The 18,338-nt window shown below is 32.9% G+C and overlaps 2 non-coding genes across 2 annotated transcripts; both read left to right on the forward strand.

Moving 5' to 3' along the window:
* The first annotated feature begins 1,083 nt into the window (after window positions 1-1,083).
* Window positions 1,084-1,190, forward strand: LOC121229788 (small nucleolar RNA R71). The gene has a single exon (XR_005927744.1). It is a non-coding gene; the product is annotated as a small nucleolar RNA R71 (small nucleolar RNA).
* A 7,776-nt stretch (window positions 1,191-8,966) lies between these two features.
* On the forward strand, window positions 8,967-9,073 carry LOC121230176 (small nucleolar RNA R71). The gene has a single exon (XR_005928125.1). It is a non-coding gene; the product is annotated as a small nucleolar RNA R71 (small nucleolar RNA).
* Window positions 9,074-18,338: the final 9,265 nt, after the last annotated feature.

An 18,338-nucleotide genomic window follows, 5' to 3' on the forward strand; every position in this document is an offset into this window, starting at 1 on the left:
CTGTAGAATGGCTGAGCAAATTGTGTTTAACTCCACATGCGACGCCTCATCCAACTTCTGTTTATTTGCTAAAAGGTCCCTTAAAAATTTAACTGCGTTTGGCATCTGCGAAAGAGCTTCAATAAACGGTAAGTTAATATGTAATTTCTTCAATAATTTAAGGAATTTACCAAATCGTTCATCTATGTGGTCTTTCCTTGTCGCACTGGGGTATGCCACATGAGGTTTGTACTCTCTACTTACCGGTTTTTGCTCATTGTGGTCCACATCACCTTTACCTTTACTTACCATAATTTCTTGCCTCGGTTCTGGTTCAGGCTCGACTAAACCTTATCTCAAATGATAATCGCATTGAGTTGTTCCCTTGGGTTTGATTCAGTATTGCTTGGCAAGCTACCTTGTGATTGTTTAGAGATCAGTTTGGCAAGTTGGCCTATTTGGGTTTCAAGCCCTTGGATCGATGCTTGTTGATTTTTAAGTGCTGTCTCGGTATTTTGAAAATGAGTTTCTGACACCGAGATAAATTTTGTTAGCATCTCCTCAAGGTTCAGTTTCTTTTCCTACTGATAAGGTGGTTATTGAAAGCCTGGGGAATGTTGTGGCCTTTGATTTCCTTGGCCACCCCACGAGAAGTTGGGATGGTTCCTCCAACCTGCATTATAAGTGTTACTGTATGGGTTATTTTGAGGTGTAGAATTATTATTGCCCATATATTGAACTTGTTCCTTCTCGGTGCTAGGGTTGAAAGATTGATATTCTGTGTGCACTCCTCCTCCATTTACATAGTACCTCATCACTAGATGTACCTGAGTAGAACCATATAAATCGTCAATCTTTTTATTTAAAAGTTTTACCTGGTTAGCTAGCATAGTGACCACGTCGAGGTTGAAAACATTGGTTGCTTTTGCTGGCTTTGTTCTCATGATTTGCCACTGATAGTTATTCAGTGACATCTCTTCTATAAATTCATAAGCCTCTTCAGGTGTCTTATTATTGATAGTTCCACCAGCAGCTACGTCAATCATCTGTCTAGTCGAAGGATTCAGGCCGTTGTGAAAAGTTTGAACCTGTAGCCAAAGTGATAACCCATGGTGAGGGCACCTTCTTAATAGATCCTTGTATCTCTCCTATGCATCATAGGGTGTTTCTAAATCCATCCGCACAAAAGAAGAAATATCATTCCTTAATTTAGTCGTTTTAGTCGGCGAAAAGTATTTAGGCAAAAAATTTTTGGTCATTTGTTCCTAAGTGGTGATCGATCCTCGTGGTACGAGTTCAACCATTGTTTAGCCTTATTCCTCAATGAAAAGGGAAACAACCGAAGGTGAATAGCATCATCAGAAACGCCATTGATCTTAAAAGTGTTGCAAAACTCCAAAAAATTTGCCAAATGAGCATTTGGATCCTCGTCCTGCAAACCATCAAACTAAACAAACTGTTGTATCATTTGAATTGTGTTAGGTTTCAATTCAAAATTATTTGCAGCAACAGCAGGTCTAACTATACTCGATTCAGTTCCTGTTAAATTAGGTTTAGCATAATCATACATAGTACAAGGAGCAAGATTCTGATTTATTGGGTCTGCAGCAACCACAGAAGGAAGCTGATTATTCTGATTTTCATCCATCTCCTCGGTTGTATTATGGATATCTTCCTCTTGTCCTTCATTTATGTTTCTTAGGTTTCGCCTTATTTCCCTTTGGTTTCTGCGAGCTGTGCTTTCAATCTCACTGTCAAAGAGTAATGGTCCTGACGGGTTTCTTCTAGTCATAAACTATAAAAAACCTATCAGAAGAAAACAAAAGAAAATTTAGTAAAAATAACAAAACTAAGATAAAATTTGAATTGCAATAAAATAAATGGCTAAAGTAATAAAAATGAAGCTTTCCTAATATTTTAGTTCCCCTGCAACAGCACCAAAAACTTGATGTATTCATGATAAGTTTTATATTTATGATTGATCGTACTTGAAAAATAACTATTATCACAATGAAGGCAAGCGCACCTATCGAACAGTAGTATAGTTTATAGCAAGACAGGAATGTCGAACCCACAGGAACTAAAAGTACTAGTATTAACTTTCTTTTTATTATCTAGCCTAAAAATAAGAGTATTTGTTTTATCTAAACTAATTAACTAAACTAAGAATGCATAAGAAGTAAATTGGGGAAATACTTTTGGGAAAACTGATTGATTTAGACAATACCCAGGGGAAATTCCACCTAGACTTCACTTGTTATTTGACTCTGAATTAGACAATTTATTCACTTGACTTGATCCATATAAATCCCTAATTTATATTATTATCTCTCTCGAGACTAACAACATCTAACCCTAGTTGATTAATTGAAATCTCTTTCAAATTAAAACCCCTAGTGTTGCATTAACTCGATCTATGAATTCTCTTATTAGGTTTGACCCTAATCTGCCAGATTTATGTCGCCCTATGTCTAGGGGTGCAATCAACTCCGCTTAATTATGCTAGATCTACTCTTAGACAAAGACTTTTGCTCCTCTTAATAAGCACATCAATACTTGAATCAATATCCTGGAATATTAAAACAATAATTAAGAACACATAATTAAGAACAAATCAAGTATTTATCATATAATTTAGAAAATAATAACAAGATCCATCTTAAGTTTCATGCCCCTTAAGTATTTAGGGGATTTATTTCATATATGTAAAAGAAAACATGTCAGAAGAATAATGATAACAAAACATAAAAAAACCCAAAAACCCCTGAAGGAAATTGAAGGGAGATCTTCAATCACGAATGAGTTCTTCTGAGATGGATCAATCGGCTTTGTTCAAGTAATTCCTTGTCTCCTACTTCGAGTGTCTCTTTTATGTACCTCCTGGGGTGTTTATATAGGCTTTAGAATGCTTTAAAACCCTCAAGAGTGGCCTTTTCTGAATATAACTAGACTTGGGCTTGACAGGGACACACTCGCGTTGCATGCCCGTGTGGGGTGGCTTAGACCGTATTTAGAGTCTGTTAAATAGACACATCTGTGTGGTCTACCCGTGTGAGGAAGTCCAGGCTGTGTTGATTTCCCACGTTGACCCATTTTCTCCGTTTTTGGCCCGTTTCTAGTTCTTTTTACTCTCCTATGCTCACCTAAGTATAAGACATGAAATTAAAGGATTAGGAGGATCAAATTCCACTAATTTAATGGTAATTCATCCAAAAATATGTTTAATCGTGGGATAATATATATAAATTACAACTTATTAGGGGGGAAAGTTAGATGGGGCTAGTTTCGTGGGGCGTGGGGGATGGAAGTGAGGAGGTCTGGTTAGAGGTGTAAGGCTACTGCGGCAAAGGAGGTCGATAGGGATCAACTTGGGTCAAGGGGATCTGAGGCTAGGGTAGAGGGTTTGAGAAGAAAACAAAAAGTAAATTTTTAAAAATAAATTAAGGATTTAAAAGGGTAACATGGTTGTGTAAGGCCCGTGTTGGACAGCACGGCCGTGTCACACGTCCGTGTGGTATCCTGTTCAGCCTATGTCGATTAAGAAAGAAAGCCCAGTCTATAGACAGCCTTGGACACGCCTATGTGTCCAGGCGTGTGGTTCACACGGCCGTGTCGCACGGCCATGTGCAATCATATTTGCTTCTCCCATGCTCATTTTTCCTTCCACACACCCGTCTGACCCTACACACAGCCGTGTGCCTTACCCGTGTAAATCTCTGAATTGTTTTAAGTTTGAAAAGTTCAGCTCTAATTTTCACAGGCCACGTATGTCTAGGCCGTGTGGTTCACATGGCCATGTCACACGCCCGTGTGGACTATTTTAGCACGTATCTCTGTCAATTTTTTGAAAAAATTAAGTCTCTGGCTCCACACGGCCTCAGACACGCCCGTGTGTCCAGACTGTATCGGTTACACGTCCATGTCACATGGCCGTGTAACTCACTGTAGATATTTTTTCAAAATTTAAAACTAAGTCAAAAGATCCACACGACCTAGGACAAGTCCATGTGTCCAGGCTGTGTGGGTTTTTAAAACCATTTTTTAAATTAATTGTAAAAATATTGTGAGTTAAAATTAAGAATTCAGTAGTGTTAGCACTCAGGTTGCCTGCCGAGAAGTGCTTATTTATAGTCTAAGCTTTACTTACCTCGTATTCGCGTGATCACGTTGGTTTGCAGAGTCGAGACTCCTCTTTCTCACTAACAATTCTTTGATTCAAATAAGGTTTAAGTCGAGTAATATTTACCTTAAAAGTGCCGAAAAGAAAATGAGTTACCTCGACTATACCGTATGGGAAGACATTGAGTACTGTAAAAGGAGTCACTCCATTTGCGTTAAGTTCTAAAGTGGTGATTCGAGGATCCGTTTCATCTAATAGTACCTAGTCCCCGACCTTAAAGTGGTTCATTACAACCTTATGTTCGTCGTGGCTTTGTTTCGGTTCTGCATCATGTAATTTTGTTTTCTCCTTGACATGTGTCCGCCATTCGTCTAGTTCGTCGATCTGAAGCCTTCATTCTTCATGAATTGTTCTGTTTTTGTCACTTGAGTTAGACTGTGGCTCTATCACCTTTTTCCAAGGAATTTCCTGCAAAGAAGGTTGAGCCGTAAGGTTACACACATTAAAAGAACTTGTAAAATCATCTCGATCACTAGATATGCCAACAAAATCACAAGCTTGGAGTTTAATCGTGTCATCACTTACACGAAGTATTAACTCACCTGTACCAACATCTATGATAGTTCTAGTAGTTGCTAAAAAGGGCCGACCTGGAATTAAAGGTACGTCACTATCCGCATCCATGTCTAGAACAACAAAATCAACTGGGAATATAAATTTATCAATTTTAACAAGCACGTCTTCAACAATACCCCTAGGAAATCTAATAGTTTTATGTGCCAATTGAATGCTCATCCTAGTTTGTTTGGGTTTCCCAAGACCGAGTTGTTTAAACATTTTATAGGGCATGACATTAATACTTGCCCCTAAATCAGCCAAAGCATTGTTAACATTTAAACTACCAATTAAGCAAGGAATAGTAAAACTCCCTGGATCTTTCAATTTGTTGGGTAGTTTGTTTTGCAAAATGGATAAGCACACTACGTTTAGCTCTACGTGTGATGAATCATCTAACTTCCGTTTGTTTGTTAAAAACTCCTTTAAAAATTTAATGGAATTTGGCATCTACGAAAGAGCTTCAATAAACGGTAAGTTAATGTGGCCTTTCCTTGTCGCATTGGGATATGGTGTAAAAGCCCGATTTTAGCTAAATTAGAATAGTGGTTCCAAAACCATGAATCTGAGGTCGTAAAATTATTTTAATATTATTTTTGGTGTTTACAGCATATGAATATATATGTATGAAAGTTTCGTGTGCTAATTTTATCGTTTAAGTGGTAAATTTGACTAAAGGACTAAATCGCGTAAAATGTAAAAGTTGCATTCTATAAGTTAAAAGTGTCTATTTGTTATGACGCATTAAATGAGAGGTCTTTATGTTGATATTAAACCTTTTGATAGTTAATGGATGATAATGGCATGGCATTTGGTGTTATTATTAATGATCGTTAAGGTTAAAATGGGTATTTAGTAAATAAAAGTTTATTAAAAAAACAAAAGTTAAAATTTGTTAGATTATCATCTTCCTTAGTCGAAACTTGAAGGGAGGAATAGAAAAAGTTAGGTTTTCATTCGGCCAAGCATTTCTAGCTCATTAAGGTACGGTTTTTGATTTGTTTTTAATGATTTCTACGTTTTTGAGATCGTTGCTTCGAATACTAGCTACCCCAAGCTTGAATTTTTGAATTGGTTGTGAATTTTGTGATTTGAAATTGTTGGTAGTTTGAGTTTTATGATGTTTGATTATGAATTATGCAAGCTTGGTGTTTGACATACATGTTTTATAAAGTGATTTTTGACAAAAATGCTTATTAAGGATTAAATTGTGAAATTTGCAAATTGAGGGGTTAAAATGTGAAATAAATGAAATTTATGGGCTGTTAGGGACCTAGGGAATATTCAACCATGCTTGGGTTTGTTGAAATTATGAATGTTTTGTGTTGTTTTGAAATAGGGACTAAATTGTAAAAATGTGAAATAGTAGGGGATAAAGTGCAAAATGCCCATTTATATGTTTTTGGATGAAATTGAATGAATATGTTATTAAACAAGCCAAATTATTAATTTAGATCAAGAAAGAAAGAAATTGGATTTAGATCGGGGGAAATCGAAAGTTGTCAAATAGTCGATCCGATATGTCAACCCCTAATGCGAGATAAGTTCATATGCAAATAAATGTCTTTGAATTGAATTATATATGTTTTATCATCATTGAATTGCTACGAATGTTGAACGAGCAAGTACGAGCATGAATCGGTGAAGTTCCGACATTTGAAAGTCCTGTACAAACCCTAGGAATAGTATAGGATACGAATGTCATGACATTAGGTTATTGAGATGTGATTACATGTAAGACCATGTCCAGGACATTAGCATTGTATTGAGATTACGTGTAACCATGTCTGGGACATTGGCATCATTAATCGATTTCGTGTAAGACCCTGTCTGGGACAGTGGCATCGATATGTGATAACATGTAAGACCATATCTGGGATATGGCATTCTAACGAGAAAATTCAAATCGAGAAAGAGTATGTGAATAAGCTAAGTGATTCAGGTATGTATGAAATTCATATGAGCTTTGAGAAGAGAAGGTAATTGATGAATTGGTATGCTTGAGAAGTATAAATTGATTAATAAAAAGGTTTGTGATATTGAAGATGTATTTAATTATGTTTATTCATATCTTGCTTAATTGATGGTAATGATATTGATTTATAAAATGATTTATTTGTATATGGCTTACTAAGCTTTTGAAGCTTACTTTGTGTGTTCTTTCCATGTTTTATAGATTATCGAAGCTAGCTCGAGCTCGGGGATCGTCGGGAATACATCATCGCATTATCGAATATCTCGTTGGTATTTTTGGAAGCTTTGTATATATGGTCTATGGCATGTATAGGCTAGTGTCATTTTGGTATGTTTTGAGTTATGATTATAGCCATGAGATTTGGCTTGTAAATGTTGGTATGGTTATGGCCATTTGAATTGGCTTGAATTATGGGTTTAATATGTGATACATGAGATGTTTATAATGCCTTAAGTGTTGGCTTGTTTTGGTATGATATGTGGTTGCTATTATGGTTAGTTGCAAATTGGAGTATTAAGATTGGAATGATGATATGATGTGGCTTAATTATGTGATGTTGAAATGGTAAGTTTTGTGACATGAAATAGATGATAAGGTGATGATAAAATGCATTTAGAAGTTATGCAAGTTTAAATGATTTTGGTATATTGTTTTGTTATGAATTTGGTTGAGAATTTAAGTAGTGAAATGGTTAATTATGAAATGGCATGAAATGTTTATAAATTGGCATGTTTTGGATGCATATATTTGTGATGAAATGATACCATTTTGATGGCCTAGTGAACATGAGGAAAGGGTGGCAAATTGACCTTGCAAATGGTCTATTTTTGTCCACACGGGCAAAGACACAGGCGTGTGTCTCAGCCGTGTGTGACACACGATCATGTTACACGGCCGTGTGTCCCCTGGGGTACCCTTCGAATTAAGTCAGTATACCCTATAGTTTTGACACGGCCTAGATACACGGGCGTGTCTACTGGCCGTGTGTGGCACACGGGCTGGCACATGAGCGTGTGGTTGGCCGTGTGACCCAAGAAGTAACCCCATTAATTTTCCCACGGCTATAGCACACTGTTGTGTCTTCGCCCGTGCGGTATAAGTCAGTATGTATGCCCTATTTTTACACGGGCTTGTCTGGTAACCATGTGAAGCACACGGCCAGTTCACAAGGGCGTGTGACCTTAAAATTAAAGAAAATTTTATAAGTTTCTTAAAGTTTGTGAATGTTATCTGTTTAGTCTCGAACCACTTTTAAACATGTTTTAAGGTCTCATAAGACCTTAGAAGGGACAATATGATTGAGATAAATGTATTTTGTTATTAAAATGCATAAATGTATATGAATGATGTGTAATGATCATTAATGCCTCTTAACCCTATTCTGGCGACGGATATGGGTTAAAGGTGTTACATATGGCACACGTGATATATAATTTTTATTGACCAGATCTTGCTTATTTTAACTTACCTCAGTCTTACCATTGCTTACCATAGTTTCTTATCTTGGTTTAGCTTCAAATTTAGTTAACCCTTCTTCATCTCAAACAGTAATCGCATGTAGCTGCTCCCTTGGGTTAGTTTCAGTATTACTCGGCAAGCTACTTTGTGGTCTTTCTGAAATCATCTTAGCCAGCTAACCTATCTGATTCTTAAGCCCTTGAATCAATGTTTGTTGATTCTTAAGTGTGGTTTTGGTGATTTGGAAGCGGGTTTCTGACACCAAAATAAACTTCATCAACATCTCTTCAAGGTTTGACTTCTTCTCCTGCTGGTAAGGTGGTTGAAAGCCTGGAGGGGGTTGTGGTCTTTAATTTCCTTAACCACCCCAAGAGAAGTTGGGATGGTTCCTCCAACCTACATTGTAAGTATTACTATAAGGATTATTCTGAGGTCTAGAATTATTACCCATATAGCTGACTTGTTCGTCTTTTGTGCTTAGGTTGAAGCATCTACTTTCTAGATGGTTCCCTCCTCCAATTGTTTCGCATTCAATCACCGGATGTACCGGCGTAGAACCATATAAACCATCAATCTTTTTATTCAAGAGTTCTACCTGGTTTGATAACATGGTGACAGCATCAACATTAAAACCACCGGCTGCTTTCATCGGCTTTGTCCCCATAACTTTCCATTGATAATTATTTAGTGACATCTCCTCTATAAACTCGTAAGCCTCCTTGAGTGTTATTCAAACTACCACCGGTGGATGCATTGATCAACTGCCTAGTTGAAGGGTTCAAACCGTTGTAAAAAGTTTGAACCTGTAGCCATAGAGGTAACCCATGGTGAGAACACCTTCTCAATAAGTCCTTAAACCTTTCCCATGCATCATATAGGGTTTCCAAATCCATCTGTATGAAGTAAGAGATATCATTCCTTAACTTGGCTGTCTTAGCTGGTGGAAAACACTTTAACAAAAATTTCTCGGTCATGTGCTCCAATGTAGTGATAGAACCTCATGATAGGGAGTTCAACCACTATTTAGCCTTATTCCTTAATGAGAATGGAAACAACTGAAGGCGAATGGCATCATCAGAAATGCCATTAATTTTAAAAGTGTCGCAGAATTCTAAGAAATTAGCCAAATAAGTATTTGGGTCTTTGTCCTGCAAACCATCAAACTGAACAAACTGTTGAATCATTTGAATAGTGCTAGGTTTCAGTTTAAAATTATTTGCAGCAATAGTAGGTCTAACAATACTCGATTTAGCCTCAGTTAAATTGGGCTTGGCGTAATCGTACATAGTACAATACAAGGAGCAGGATTCGAATTTAAAGGATTTACGGCAACCACAAAAGGTAGCTGATTATTATGATTTTCTGCCATCTCTTCAGTATTAATAATAGTATCCTCTTTCTCTTCTATTGTACTTTGTCGACTTTGCCTCGCTTCTCTACGGTTTCTGTGAGCTATACTCTCGATCTCACTATCAAATACTAGAGGTCCTAACGGGTTTTTTCTAGTCATAAACTAAAGGAACATGTTAGAAGCAAATAAAAGAAAAGCTAGTAAATTAAAATAAAAGCAAAAATAAAATGCAATAAAAATAAAAATGTTAAGTGTTCCTAATATTTTAGTCCTCGACAATGGTGCAAAAAACTTGATGACATCACGAACTAACTAAAATATGACAAAGACAACCGCACCTATCGATTGGTACTATAGCTACGTAAGTCAGGAATATAGTATCCACGAGGACTAAAAGTGCTAGTAATTATTATCTTTTCATTATCTAGCCTATAAATTGAAGAGTTGTTTTTAATCTAAAATTAAACTAAACTAATTACTAAGCAACAGAGAGCGAATTGGGAAAATAATCAAATAAACCTTATGAGAGAGATAATACCCAGGAAAGAATCCATCTAAACTTCACTTATTATTCTAAATCTGAATTAAATGATTTATTCATTTAACTTGATCCGTAGAAATCCCTAAATTATATTAATATCTCTTTCTTGAGTAAAAATAACTGTCTCTAGGATGATTAATTAAAAATCTCTTTCTGATTAAAACCCCTATCGTCGCATTAACTCGATCTATGGATTCCCCTATTAGATTTGACTCTAATCCGATAGATTTATGCCGTCCTATTTCTAGGATTGCATGCAACTCCACTCAATTATGCTAGATCTACTCTTAAACAGGGACTTTTGCTCCACTAAATAAGCACATCAATCATGAATTAATACCCTAAAAACATTAGACATGAAGGTAAGTGAACATAATTGAGATCAGTAACAAATATTTATCATGTAATTTAAAAAAGTCAAATAATAAGATCTGTCATAGGTTTCATCTTCCCTAGGTATTTAGGGAATTTAGTTCATACTTGGAAAGGAAAACATCTCAAAAATAGGAAAACAACAAAACATAAAAAACCCAAAAAACTTTTAAAGAAATTGAATGGAGATCTTCAGTCTTGAAGGAGGTCTTGCTTTTGAGTTGAGTTTGTCGACGTTCTTCGAGTAATTTATGCCTTCTACTCTGCATGCCCCCTTAGGTCCTCTTCTAATGTGTATTTATAGACTTTAGAATGCTCAGAAATCCTAAAAATTGGCTTTTTTCGTGTGTTTGGGAAACAGGGAGCGATATCAACACGGACTGCCATATGGGCGTGTGGCCAACCCGTGTGGCTCACACGAGCGTGTGTTCAGCCCGTGTGGGAAAAGGTTTGTCCGTGTGGATACTTGAAATAGTCCATTTTGTCTGATTTGGCCCTTTTTCTGCTTCTTTTGTTCCCCTATGCTCTCCTAAGTATAAAACATAAAATTAAAGGATTAGGAGCATCGAATTCACTAAATTAAATAATAAATCATCCAAAAACGCATCAAGAATGGGATTAAAATATGTTAAATTTATGGTTTATCAACACCCAAAGCCAATGAACAATAGAACATAATTCAAACAAGCTTCAACAATTACAAAAGAAAAGAAAATTGCGTATCTATAAATCTAGAGTTCACTAATTAGCTTCCCTACTAAGCATGTAAAAATCATCAAAACCAATCGACACACAAAATATCCTCTAATATTAAATACAATAGATTATTATAAATATATATCATTTACTAAATTCTAAGATATTTGGTACAATTATATTTCACCTAGAGAGAACTTTCATGGGCAGGAAAAGGTGGGTGCTAACAATAACATTTGTGTCCACGCCTAAGTTTGAAAAAGTAGATATAAACTATTTATTTCATTGATTTGTGTCAAGTCACACTGCAAAATGCCATGTAAAAATATGTTAGTTATTACCTCTAATTGAATGTATCGGTCCTATCAAAATCTTTAAGCAGAGAAGCATACATGTCATGGAACTTGTTGTCAAAGTTCTTTGGAAGTAGCATTCCTACTATCATCCAAAGCACCAAAGCTCTAAGATATCGATCTATGTGTTCCATAGTTACAAATAGCTGAGGGGTCGATTAGACAAGATTCAACAATCATATGCGTTTTACCCATTTCCCTTCTTATTTATTTTTTCCTTCTTGTCTAGTGCAACACCTAACAATCGATAACACAGTGACTTTAGGTTGAGGTTACCATATCCGGTTTTCACTTGTTGTTTTATTCAAAGGTTTGTTACTAAAGTGACATCTTCTAATGTTTTAGCCAATTTTTAACATGAAAAATGGAATTTTTAACATGAAAAATGGAATCTATGTGTTTTCACCCTTTATCTTTCTAATAAGGCGGCAAACATCTCTTATATGATTTCAAACTTGATTATTGTAGATGTTGTTAATAAGACAACATTTCTTAAGCAATCTTAGATACATTCATCTAAAAATTTTATGTTGGGCACGAACATTTAGATCTTTTTATTGTTCAAAATATCAACAAAAAGCATATTTAATATAGTAAAATTGATGGTCGTTTTATGATTCACTAAACTAGACTACGATCACGACTAAGGCAAGCGCACCTATCGGATGGCAATATAGTTATGGTGAGTCCAGAATATCATATCCACGAGGACTAAAAGTACTAGTATTAACTATCTTTTTATTATTTAGCCTAAATATAAGAGATTTGTTTTAATCTAAAAATTAACTAAACTAATTAACTACTGAATGCGACAAAGAGCGAATTGGAAAAAATATTTGAAGAAAACTTATAAAAAAGACAATACCCAGGAAAGAATCCACCTAGACTTCACTTATTTTTCTGACTCTGAATCAAACGATTTATTCACTTGTCTTGATCCGTAGAAATTCCTAAATTATGTTAATATCTCTTTCGAGACTAAGAACAACTGACTCTAGGTTGATTAATTGAAATCTCTTTCTAATTAAAACCCCTATCGTCGCATTAACTCGATCTATGGATTCCCTTATTAGATTTGACTCTAATCCGGCAGATTTATGTCGTCCTATCTCTAGGATTGCATGCAACTCCGCTTAATTATGCCAGATCTACTCTTAAATAGGGACTTTTGCTCTACTGAATAAGCACATCAAACTTGAATTAATATCCTGAAAATAGTAAGGCAAGAATTAATAACACATAATTAAGAACAAGAACAAGTATTTATCATGCAATTCAGAAAATTAAATAATAAGATCCATTATAGATTTCATTCTCCCTAGGTATTTAGGGAGTTTAGTTCATAATGTAGTAGGAAAACATCTCAAGAATAGGAAAATAACAAAACATAAGGAAACCCAAAAAAACTTTGAGAGAAATTGAAGGGAGATCTTCAGTCTTGAAGGAGATCCTACTTTCGAGCTGAATCCGTTGGCATTCTTCGAGTAATTCATGTGTTCTACTCGGCGTGCCCCTAGGTCTTCCTCTGGTATGTATTTATAGACTTTAGACTGCTCAGAAGCCCTAAAAATTGACTTTTTCCTCGTATTTGGGAAACTTAGAGCGATATCGACACGGGCTGCCACATGGGCGTGTGGCCAGCCCATGTGTGCTCCACCCGTGTGGATTTCGTCTTGGCCATGTGGGCCCTTTAATCAGCCCGTTTTGTCCATTTTTGGCCCGTTTTCTGCTCCATTTGTTCTCCTATGCTCTCCTGAGTATCAAACATGAAATTAAAGGATTAAGAGTATCTAATTCACTCAATTATATAATAAATCATCCAAAAGTATGCTAAGTATGGGATTAAAAAATGTTACTTTTATGGTTTATTAAAATCTAAAAACAACTCATAGCAACAATATCTAATAAGAACAGAATTAAAAAAAAAAAGTTAGTAATTTTTCCTACGTGTTCTTTTTGAAACCTTAGAGGAGCCATTTTTTTCCTAGAGATTATAGGGAGGATTTTGATGAAAACAAAAGAAAATGGGTGTTGTATTTATAGGATGTATTAAATGAGTTAGTTAAGTATACAGAGAATAAATACCTAGTCAATGTTGACTAGTTTGAACTCAACATCCATAAGTTTTTAGGTCTTTGTACTATACTTCATCACTACTCACTCGTCTTGTCTCTTTCCCTTCCAAAAAAAAATCCAAAAAAATAACATTTAGAGATACATATTTTAGGAATTATTTTTACATTATTTATTTACACATATATTAGTTTCTACTGTCATATTTGTTTATTTTTAAATTTATTAAATAATATATTTTTATTTCATTAAATTAGTATAAAATAATATTATTTAAATTGTTTAGATAATTAAATCATATTAACTATTTTGATGGTTAAAATATTAGTCTATGGCTTTTCAAGTAAAAAAATATCAAACAACTAAAGTTCGAATAAAAATAATAATCAAATCAAACCTTTTCTTTGTTATTTTTAATTACTAATTGAATAAAAATATTTAATGTTGCTAGTGCTTAGCTTATAATATTAAAAGTTTATAAGAAAATTATATTATTAAACTACTAATAAAAGTGTAACTCAAAATTGAATAATTTAAAAGATAAGTATATTTTAACATGGTTATCAAATGTAGTTCGATATTTAATGAAATATTATATTAATATTTAAAATTTATAAGAAAAATAAAATATTATTCAAATATTAATGTAGTAATATAATAAAGAATAAATAATATTTTTTTAATTTAACTTTTTTCCGAACTCATTTACTATTATTGTCAACAATAATATTTAGTAAACTACTAATGGAGCTTTTAGACTGTAGAAGTAGGGTTTAGAGGTTGACAAATATCCTATAAGACTATAGTAAAATATTAAAAAATAAATATTTAAGATAAAAAGATACATATGATAAATTTTTGTGGCTACTTATGAAATAAAAAAAAATATGCTACTAATATATCATATTGATATATATATATGTATATATATATTTAAATGTTTCAAAATGATTTCATTGAATTTATTATTTAAAATGATTTTTCTGCAGAAAAAATTTCTTATTGACTAATTTCATGAATATAAATAAAAGATTTAAGTTTGGTTAAAAGCTGAAGTTAAACTTCAAACTTGAAGTTTATATTTTTGAAATCATGATAAATTATTTTTTTTATTTTTTTATGAGAATTTGACAAATTATTGAGGAATTCATGGTTGAAAAAAATGGTCGGACATGGCTGATGGCCCCCTCTTTCGACTCAAAACTCTTACTACCTTTCAAGTGGGGGACAGCGTCTTGCTCGTATTTATGAAGTAATGATAGATTAATTAGTAGAATTCGATGAATACAATAGATATACCTACGTATGTATAAAATAATATAAAATCAATTGTAATTCAATTTCTGACATTATTATGATACTATGTATTTGAATCTAGCTAAATGCAAAAACTAATTTTAGAAAAGGAAAAAAAATAAATGGGAAAATCATGACAGTCTAGTTATGAACATTTGTACTTGATTGAAGGAATGTCTTAGGTATTCCAATGCCTTTGAGCCTCTTCCTACGATTGATTGTTTTGGATCATAATAATAGCAAAATCCATGAGTATTTTCTAGAGAATAATTCTCTCTTTCATGCACACCATAATCATGAATAATAATTAGTAACAATTTTTCATTCTATATTTTTATTATATAATTATAATAAAATAAAAATACTTAATCTGAAGTTTGACTCGATATAATAAAAGGAAATCTTAAACCTTAAAATAAGGAGATTTCTCCTTCGGCTTCTATTTTATTTTTCTCTAAAACGAAAGAATACCGTTTTCTATCGTTTTGGTACCTCCATCTTTACTTCTGTTGATTCATTGTATTAACACCATTATAAATATATATTATTTGAAACATTGAATCAAATGCTTATATATTTAGTTTTTATTTTTTAAATATTAATTAAGAACACATGATTATATTTTAATCCTATTTATGTAATTAATTTTTTTTACTTTTAATGTTGGTAACTCGTTACTTAAACCTAATATAACATATTGGAAAGTTATTTGATATGAATTTATGCACTACAAGTAAAATTTAAAGAATAATGTATGTACCATCTAGAGGGTAATAAAATAAATAAATTTTCAAAAAATATTAAAAATTGGAACATATGACCCCATTTAAAGTGGAAATTAAAATATTTTAATGATAATGAATGAAATATCAATCCTAACATATTCATTTTCATCAACTAATATAATTTAAATAAGAATTAAAAACACAGCATTATAGTGCTCTAAATATTCTTTTTGCATTTTGGCAACAAAAAAGAAAACTTTTTGCATAACATATTGAATGCTGATAATTGATGGTTGGCAATCGTGGATGTAGTTTAGGAATATATACTTTATGAGAAATTCATTTATATCGATGTGAAATTAATACAGTTATAATTTTTTATAAAATTAATATTTTAATAATTTAATCGTTATATTTTATATTTTATTCATATAAATAATTCATCTTAAGTTCGGAGTAAAGAAATAATTTTTAACTATTAGTCGTATGTAAAAAAAAAACTTTCAATTATTAAATATATTAATATAAATAATATATTAAATTGATAAGATAGAGATGTCAAATCAAATCGAAATTTTACATGTATGGCAAATATAATTTTATTGATAAATTACACATTTGGCTTGTCAAAATATTAGTTGTAGAAAAAGCTGAAAGTTCAGAGTACAAATCTATGTTAAATTTATATTGTTGTAAAACTGAAGTAGTTTTACATTCTTTCATGTGTTTTTATACAATCAATATTTTAGTAATTTGACTATCATAAATTCAAATTCAATTTGTATAGATCCTGTATGTCAAAATTGATGTAAATTAAAAGTTTTTAACTATTTATTTTATGTAAACAACTTTCAATTGTTCAATAAATATTAATATATACACATTTTTTATCAACATGATAAAAATATCAGATTAGTTTGAAAATTTACATTCAAGAAGATTGTAATTATATTGATAAAATTAATAGTTGAATTATTAAAATATTAATTATAAATCTCACCTTATATAAATAAAATAGTTGTTCGTATGCTCCATTCCTTTTTTTTTCTAATACAAATTTAGTCATCGATACGAGTATATATCTTTTAATTTGTTTGAAATATGATTTATATGTCATATTTATATCAAGATGTATATTAAATAGAAACGCTAGATATAGACTTCTAAAAAAACTTTAAATATCACTAACCATTTTATCATACATATTTTCATGTGAAAATCACTTATTTAAAATATAGAAATGTGTTTAGAAATAATATACTGTGAAAATTGAATGTCGATAATGACAATGAATCACAAAGAAAAAGAGAAAATAAAACACACAGAATTTTACGTGGAAACTCTTTTGGGAAAAAATCACGGGCAGTAGAGAAGAAAATTCACTATGTTAAACTCGAATGATCTAAAAGGAGTATAGACTATGTCTATTCATAAGTTTGTAAAACCATCTTCTAATCAAAGTCTAATAGAAGTAATGCAATAAGGTTAAAACACTTTATTCTGTCAAATATCAAATAGAGGAAGTATATTTCTATATAGATTCCACTTGTGCAGCCTGTACCATACCCTAGGTTGTGACCCCAGTCCAGTATTTTGCTTATTGGGGATCTGTGATGGGCTATGGCCCTCAGCCTTCGCCCTCGAGATTCCCCTATATTGCCACTTGTATTTTATTTTAATAGGAATTTGGGTCATACAACTCTAACACATATAATAAATAAGGAAACATATTATTTGAAATCAATTGATAATAACACATTAAATATGTATTGTCAATACTAAGATTAAACAAGATAGAGATGATGGTGATGTAGGGCGATTCACCTTGCTTAAGGTAAGGCAAAGAGCTACTATACACAGTGGTTCAATTGTGAATTTGGCTGGAGAAGGAAGGGAGAGAGAGTCACTCTTTTGGTTGAGGCTAAAGGTTTATATAAACTTAGCTATAATCCGGAGGTGCCATGTGTTATCTTCCTATAGGTGAGCCCAAAGCAAGCTAGCCAAGTGGTTTATCACCATAGGTCTAGGTAGAGTGGCACTTGGACACGTTGATCACTTCAGATGGGACATGGTAATTAGTGGGAGAAGTGGCAGTTAATGTGTGAGGCTCGCGTGGGTACGTAGTTGAAGGGTGGATTGTAAGGTGTGTTTGAGGATTTGCACCTAAGGAGTTTTCCAAGTAATGGGTGCCAGAAGGGTATGCTTGAGGGTTGGAGGTATAACAATTACCCCTAAAACGACCTAGTTTCTAGTGGTGTCAGAAAATGTAATTTTGAATTCTCATTTTTGAATATAAAATAAGAATATTTATGGAGTTCATATAAAAATATATTTAAATTCGGTTAATTAATTTAGTTGAAAAAGTAGTTAATTAAGGCCCAATGATTAAATTGTAAAATTTCAATCGCTATAGAGTTTTAATTAAGAAAAAGATTTGGGTACTTAGATAGCAATTATCCAAAGGACCAAAATGATTAATAAACCAATTTTAAGTAGTAGGTAATGGATGGTGATGATGATAGTCATTAAGTTAATATAATTATAATTATAGAAATTAAATAAGGTTCATTAACAGAGATATATATTATAGATAGTGGAAAGATGAACAGAGATAATCTTTTCCAAGCCTCGCCGTCCTCTATTGATAAAAAGAAAGAAAAACCTTCAAATTTTTCCTTACATTTAGCCATCAATTAAACAAGCTAAAGATGACGTTGGGGAATCAAGAGGGAAATGAAAAGCAAGAGTTGTCGATAAGTGATGCAAGGATTCGGTTTGTACTTT

The sequence above is a fragment of the Gossypium hirsutum genome, chromosome A05, assembly GCF_007990345.1.
Source record: "Gossypium hirsutum isolate 1008001.06 chromosome A05, Gossypium_hirsutum_v2.1, whole genome shotgun sequence".
Taxonomy (NCBI): domain Eukaryota; kingdom Viridiplantae; phylum Streptophyta; class Magnoliopsida; order Malvales; family Malvaceae; genus Gossypium; species Gossypium hirsutum.